The sequence below is a fragment of the Oryctolagus cuniculus genome, chromosome X (genome assembly GCF_051225735.1).
Source record: "Oryctolagus cuniculus isolate XC-2025 breed Fujian yellow rabbit chromosome X, ASM5122573v1, whole genome shotgun sequence".
Taxonomy (NCBI): Eukaryota; Metazoa; Chordata; class Mammalia; order Lagomorpha; family Leporidae; genus Oryctolagus; species Oryctolagus cuniculus.
This window is the reverse complement of record NC_142888.1, coordinates 70,702,615-70,710,529: the sequence shown is the minus strand read 5'-3', so window position 1 is coordinate 70,710,529 and position 7,915 is coordinate 70,702,615. Positions and strand designations below refer to the sequence as shown.

The 7,915-nt window shown below is 36.5% G+C and overlaps 1 protein-coding gene across 8 annotated transcripts in view; it reads left to right on the top strand.

The window, feature by feature from the left end:
* The first annotated feature begins 446 nt into the window (after positions 1 to 446).
* The window catches only part of LOC100340280 (putative P2Y purinoceptor 10), a 50,495-nt gene continuing 43,026 nt past the window's right edge, over positions 447 to 7,915 (top strand). For 2 of the 8 annotated variants that reach the window (XM_089324217.1, XM_070066807.1), the window contains exon 1: positions 1,114 to 1,332. The gene's annotated coding sequence lies outside the window, so the exon portion shown is untranslated. Of the gene's footprint in view, positions 673 to 862; positions 1,333 to 7,915 lie in introns of those variants that run through there. The other 6 variants (XM_070066809.2, XM_089324218.1, XM_070066808.1 and 3 more) reach the window with 6 other exon arrangements.

Below are 7,915 nucleotides of genomic sequence, written 5' to 3'. Positions count from 1 at the left end.
TGCACATGGCTACCCAGACAACATATTTCCAATATGATGTTAAGGATTTAATGTGGTGAAATTATCATTTTCCAAGACAAGTGTATTCAGAGTAAAATTTTTAAACCAAAAGAATTCCTAAAGGAGTAACTTTAGTCATCTTTATGAGAGGCAATGTTAAGCACAATCTTTCTGGTGACCTCAAATCATTCCATTTTGGAGAGCCAATAAGGTTTTCCCTAATTCCCAATAAGGTTCCTATTATTACCATGCTTTAACATTTGAAACAAACAATATGGTAGAGTGCAGCAATGTGGCCTAAACATTTTTATATAGATTGGAAAAATTTATTTCATACAACTAGCTTAACTATTATATTTGACTCACATGGATGCATGCATGAGAGAAAAAAAGGAAGAAGAAAGATGATGATATAGTAAGATGGGCGTGTGCATAGCAGGAAGCTCAGTGCATTTTTGACACATTCTCTTTCCAAGCACCATAGCAAAGACATATGACCTTTCATGTCTTTAGATGGAAACAGCAGTCGTTGTCTCCATGTGATATCTAATGGTGTCTGGGAGTATAATATCTTCTATAAGTTTAGCAAGCTATGGCTAACTAAGACCCTTCAGAGCGATGATGAAAATGAATTCCCCCAGCCTTGCAAGATTGAAGCAGGAAGAAGTCATGGTAAGGAACAAAATACAATGGACAGACAATGGGGGATCAGTGTAAAAATAGATTTTTATTGCTCTCTGCTAAAAAAGTCATTTTTATTTTAAATACATTACCGCTCATTTTTTAAATGACAAAGTAAAATTGTGACAGTTAAGCTGGATTTTGCATAGTCCAAAATTTAAACTTTCAAAATAGACTGAGAAAACTATGGTAATACGTGGCAAATTAAAGTCAGACATTCTGTTCCTGATTGAAGAAGTGTACAAATCATGGAAACTCTGAATTTATCAAAGCCAAAATTTGAATTTTCTTTGCCCACAATATCCTCTGAGGGAAATGCTTTCCTAAACAACTGAGTGATGCTGACGAACAGTTCTACCTCCTATTAGAGGTAAACGATTTTGTTTTTTTTCCTGTTTTGCTGAATAAACTACGTTACTTCCTCTTGTAGCTGAACAAGCCTGCACTTCTCTACAGGATATCTGGGTAGAAAGGGTAAGGTTCTTGGCTTTCTCTTTATACATTAAAAAAAACCCACAGAGCTTAAAAATCTCTGTGAATTGAAACAATGTGAACTTTTCTGCTACTTCCATTGAAAAATATAACTGTGAATCTGCTAAAATCTTACCTTTCGGGGAATATATTGTTTTGAAGAATGGAGACTCCAGTGAGGTAATATCTATTTATAAGTTTAAGTGCTTAAAATGTTCACTGAAACTGCTGCATGCTTTGTGAAAGGAAATGTGGCTGTCTAGATAGAAAGCTCCTTTCTCTACAATTTAATATGTCATTGACAAAAACCAGGAGTCCAGACTTATATTAAACACTGCTCATAACAATTCTATGTTAAACTTTAGATTGTGGTTGATTAAATGCATTTCTTTTACTGTGAGCAGTTGGGTAAAATAAAGTTAAAATTTTAAATCCATGGTTTCTGTCAACCAAATTAAGTGGTAATTAGATAGTAAATACATTTAAATACCTAAATCTTTTCATAAGATGAGATTTGACATGTTTTCTTGGATTGGGACATTTTCCATGTGTACATTCTCGGGTGGGATGTGATGGCTTCAAATAGCACAAAAGGATTTTCGTCAAACCGTAGAAGCTAGCACAGCTGTCCAATCTCAGTGGGGCTGATTCTCAATTTACAATGAACATTTCTTTGAGTGTATTTTTAAGTTGAAAACATGGGAAACATTTTAGTAATGGGCTTCAAGCATTTTGTTGTCTTTTCTTTTTAAAGAAGGGATTCTCTCCATTTTCCTTATTTGAAATAATAAGAGCCGTTGTTCTTGTTAAAAGTCAGCTAACTTTTAACTGAACAGCTAACTTTTATTTCCAATATGTAAAATTTTATGTAATCCTACAGAAGTTAGTGCAAGCCATTTTAAGATCAGTGAGACCTAGTTATACCACCACATAAATATATGAGCAAATTAATATATTCAGTTTATACTGAATTCCTCCAATGAAAAAGTTGGTCATACTACATTTCCTTTTACTAAAAGGTGCCTCAATGAAATTTTTCTTGTGAAATATAAGAATAAAGATTTTATTGTATGATTAGCTTATTTTTTTTCCAGAAAAAAAACTGTTACTAACAGCTGTAGACTACATGAGCATGACTCACAGGATGGCCCTATCTGTATATTATGGTTGCCAAGTGGCACCATAATACTGGATATTGAAAGTAGCTTTGCCTAATCTCTCCGACCGCAAGTATAGGTGGAGTTTTTCCTCCCTCAAAGTAGTTCTAAAGTGACTGAAACTTGGGACAGTGTATGAGCAGGCTAAGCAGCTGCATGGCTCTGGGGATCTCCAGAAGAGCTGAGGTCAGCAGTACTCCTTGCACAGATTTTCCTCAGAAGTTAGTTTTGGTGGAACTGTGTGAAAAAAAAAGGATATTCTCAGAAGATTTGTAATCTCAGGATGGAATTTTTTCTTCTCAATTGGTTCTCCTTCCCCTATCTAATTCAATGAGGAGGAGGCTAGCTATACAATGAAATACTGAGACTGTGTTGGGGGTGGGGGAAATTAATCATCTGTGTATCCTTAAAAGCAAAGTTTAGCTCAAACTTGGTGCTTAGTAGGGACTAGACATTTACTGAATTGTAGAGCCCTAGGGCGAGGGAGGAAGACTGAGAAAGAAATTACTGCTAGAGCTCGAGACATTTTTCCACATGGTCAAAATTACTGCTCAAGATTGGAAAATAATACTTGTAGTTTCTAGGGGTATAAACCAATAACATAACACTAGAATTAGACTTCCAAATTGGCAACTGCTTGAGCGTATTATTTTGAGGCACCCCCAGTCTGATGTATTTCCTTACACTGCCTCTGTCTGCCTTGAACCAGAAATGCCACTATTAGTAATATTTTCCCAGAGGTTACTAAAAGCCATTTTAAATTCTTATTTCTTGAAATGCACATATTCCTGCCAGCTGATAAATGTTAAGCTAATGGCAATTCAGTCAATGAGTTTATGAGTTAGGTTTATCAGCTGGCTTTTTCATTTTTTAAATGAGGAAGGTTGGCATTTCCAAACATACTAGGTGATAGAGGGAAGTGGGAAATGGGAACGAAGGGGAAGAAGTTACCATGTAGTGGAAAGGGAAATCTTACTACATGCACTGATAATGTATGTATGTGCTTCATGCCAAGCCAAAAACCTATGAACTTACCTATGAACAACCCAAAGAGTGAGATTTCTTTCTTATTTATGTTCTGAGAAGAATCTGATTACTTCTTAAAATTAATCACAAATATGTCTCATATTTACCCTGGTAATGTCTATAGATGAGTTTACTTTAATTATCTTCTTTTGAGAAACTGGTGTTAATTGACAGATAATAATTGCACATGCATGATGTGATATTTTAATCCTTGTATACATTGTAGAGAAATTCAATCAAGCTAATTAACATACCCATCACCTCTCTAACATCTGATCTATTTTTCTGGCGATAATATTTAAAATCTATTATTTTATCAATTTTGAAATGTACAATAAATTTTTATTCTGTGGTCACCATGAAGTACAATGGATCACTAAAACAGATTCATGCAATCTAACTGAAACTTTGACACTTTGGTGACTATTTTCCCTTTCTTCACAGCTTTCTTCTCTTTTCCAGCCTCTAGGGACCACTTTTCTACCTTATGTTTACATGAGAGCAACAAGATTTAGACTACACATGAACATGAAGCCATGCAATATTTGTCTTTCTGTGCCTGACTTATTTCACTTAGCTTAATTTTTCCTAGTTTTACCCATGTTGTTATGAATGACAGAATTCCTTTTGTCTTTATGGCTGTGTAATACACCATTGTGTGTATATATGTATTTGTATTTTCTTCTTCCATTCATCCATCATTGAGTTCTATATTTTATTCATAATATATTAGTCCACTTTCCACTGCCAAAAAAATATCTGAGGCTCGGTAACGTTTAAAGAAAAGAGGTTTGTTTGGTTTAGAGTTTTGGAGGCAGAAATCCCAAGATCCAACAGCTCAATTGGTTCAGCCTCTGGATAAGGACGTAGGGCAGACAGCCTCACAATGGTGGTAGTGAATGCAAAACAATTTATATAGTGAAGTAGGAAGTTAGAGAGAGCAGGGAGCAGCCAATTTTGCTCTTTTGTAACAATTCACTCTTGCATGAACTAACTGGAGTTCCATAAAATCTAAATTAATCCCTTCTGAAGCAGTGATCCTAATGCCCTAACCACCTTACATTAGGTTCTATCTCTTCAAGGTGTTATCACCTCCCAGCATTGCACACTGGGGACAAAACTTTCAACACATGAATTATTGGGGGACAAACTCAAACCATATGTGAAGACATATCTTATCTATTGTGAAAAGTGGTGAAAAGAACATGAAGGTGCAGATATCTCTTTGACATAATGATTTCAATTTCTTCAGATCCAAGAATTGGGATGATTGGATCATATGGTGTTTCTATTTTCAGTTTTTTGAGAACCTTCCTTACTGTTTTCCAAAATGGCTGTACTAATTTATATTCCCATCTACAGTCTACAAGAGCTCCCTTTTCTGGCTGGATTTTTCTTTACTGGCTTTAAATTGGAGCAATGCTGTGCATTTCTGTGGACAAGTCAGAGTAAAGAGTTGGCCTGGTCTTAACAATGAAACTTTCTGAATGCCTTGCTTTAGAGCTGGCTCCAACAGTGGATTCAGTTCAGTGGCTGAAGAATGACCACATATTTTTTCCAGACAGGCTTCTGAAGGTTTGTAATTGCACTTCCCAAAGCCAGAGAACAATTTTTATGCCAAACAAAACCAAAAGAAAAACCTATTTCTTGATTGTGGATCAACATTTGTGACAATAAATACTGTGGAAAGTCAAGATATAGTAAATCTTAGGATAACTTCTGTAAAAGTGTTTTACATATGAAAAATCAGATACATTTTTACTAGTTTCTTCATTGACATCAGTGCAGTTCAACAGGACGTCTTTTAAACTTTTTAATTTGGAGTAATTTTAGTCTCATATCAAGCTGTAAAAATAATATAGAATCATTGAGCACTCTTCATTCAGTTTTCCCAATGATAAGAAATTGTAAGACTATAGTATAATATCAAAATCAGAAAACTGGCATTGGTAGAACACTGTGTATTAACTAGACTACAGATCTCACCTAAATTCAGCAGTTTGTTTTTTAAAGATTTATTTTAGGGGACAGCATTGTGGCATAGCAGGTAAAGCCACTGCCTGCAATGTGAGCATCTCATATGGACACATTTTTGTGTACTGGCTGCTTCACTTCTGATCCAGCACCCTGCTGATGGCTTGAGAAAGAGCTGAATATGGCCCAAGTATTTGAGCCTCTGACACTCATATGGGAGACTTGGAAGAAGCTCTGGGCTCCTGACTTCAGCCTGGCCCAGTGCTGGCTATTGTGGCCATCTGAACCAACAGATGAATGATCTCTTTCACTGTCTCTCACTCTCTTTCTGTAACTCTGACTTTCAAATAAATAAATCTTTAAAGCTATTTTTAAAAGATTAATTTTATTTATTTGAAATTCATTGAGACACAGAAAGATGGAGAGGCACACAGAGAAAGAGATCTTCCATCTGTTCACTCCCCAAAAGAATGCAATGGCTGAATCTGGTCCAGGCTAAAGCTGGGAGTCTGTAATTCCATCTGTGTCTCCCACATGGGTGACAGGGGCCTGAGTAAATGGGTCATCTTCTGCTGTTTTCCTAGGTGAATTAGCATGAAGTTGGGTTGGAAGCAGAATATCTGGGACTGGTGTGGGTGTTCTGATATAAGATGCCAGCACTACATACGGCAGCTTAACTCCTTGCCCCACAATCCTGGCCCCATTTCATCAGTTTTTACATATATTCTTGTTTGTGTGTCTACAGTTCAAGAAAATTCTGAAATCATTTTATTCAAAAATTATTAACCTGAAATACTTGCATATTTTTGTAGTATACATTGTAATATTTCAGTACATACACATAAACTAAAGAGGCCAAGCAATTAGCCTTTCTATTTCCTTACCATTGGTGTATTTGGAGCCTACTAGTTCCTGTCTTCCAATTCTCTATACCATATATAAAACATAACCATGAACTACATTCATACCATTCGTCTGTGGAACACTGGGATTTATTACTACTATGGGACTATGTTAGAGCCCCATTATCCAACCTCCCTCTCTCCTGTTTCTCCACATTTTTCCCAACCTTTAACAAGCACTGTTCTAAGTTAAGATCAATTTATCAAACTTTCACATATAAAAGAGATTGTGAAGTCTTTCATGATTGCCTTTCTGGGTCTAGTTTATTTCACTTAATCATATGATCTACTTTCATCCATTTTCTGCAAGTTTAGGATTATATAATTTTTATAGGTAAATAATATTCCATTGTGCATGTATAACAATTCTATTTATTTCTTTATTTATTTTAAAAGATTTATTTGTTTACTTGAAATCAAGATAGATGGTAGATCTAGTTGTAGGTTTTTTTTTGAGTAAATGACATACTCTTAACTATAACAGTTAACATAACTTAACTATAACAGCTGTGCTATTTTGCATTTCTTTCCTTTTCTCCACTTCCTCAGCATTTGTTAGTTTTGTTTTTTTCATGAGACCCTTTCTAACTTCAGAGATGATACTCATTGTGGTTTTCACTTGTGCTTTCCTGATACTAATAATATTAATTTTTCATGTATTGGTTGACCATTTGTATGATTTCTTTTTTTAAGATTTTATTTATTTATTTGAGAGGTAGAGTTACAAAGAGTGAGAGAGAGAGACAGAGAGAAAAGTCTTCCGTCCTCTGGGTCACTCTTCAGATGGCTGCAGTGGCTGGAGCTGCGCTGATCCGAAGCCAGGAGCCAGGAGCTTCCTCCGATCTCCCACATGGGTGCAGAGGCCTAAGAACTTGGGCCATCCTCTACTGCTTTCCCAGGCCACAGCAGAGAGCTGGATTGGAAGAGGAACAGCCAGGACTAGAACTGGCGCCCATATGGGATGCTGGCACTGCAGGTGGAGGGTTACCCTCCTGCGCCACCGTGCCGGCCCCACAATTTCTTCTAAGAAGTGTTTTTTCAGGTCCTTTGCCTGTTTCTTTTCTTTCGTTTTTGAGATATTTTTATTTATATAAATGGAACAAATCTTAAGTATTTCATATTTATAGCTTTAAGAGACTAATGATGCCTCTCACCCAAACCTCCCTCCTCCTTCCTTTCTCATTTTTATTTTAATTTTTACAAGGAAATATTTTCAATTTACTTTATAATCAAAAGCTTAACCCTCTACTAAGTGAAGGATTCCACAAATACAGTCAGAAACACCACTGTTCCTCAAGAATATAGACAAGATCTATAAGCAGTAATCATATCTCAAAATGTTGCTCTCACTGATGTACATTGATTTTTTGTGTTTGGTATATTAGTTACCACAAACTAGGGAAAAATATGACATTTGTCTTTTTGAGATTTTTTTTTTAAAAGCATGGGGCTGCTGCTGTGGCGCAGTAGGTTAATCCTCTGCCTGTGGCGCCCGCATCCCATATTGCTGATGGTTCTAGTTCCGGCTGCTCCTCCTCTGATCCAGCTCTCTTATGTGGCCTGGGAAAGTAATGGAAGATGGCCCAAGCACTTGGACCCCTGCATCCATGTGGAGGAACTGGAAGAGGCTCCTGGCTCCTGGCTTCAGATCAGCTCAGCTCCGGCTGTTGTGGCCATTTGGGGAGTGAACGAAAGGATGGAAGA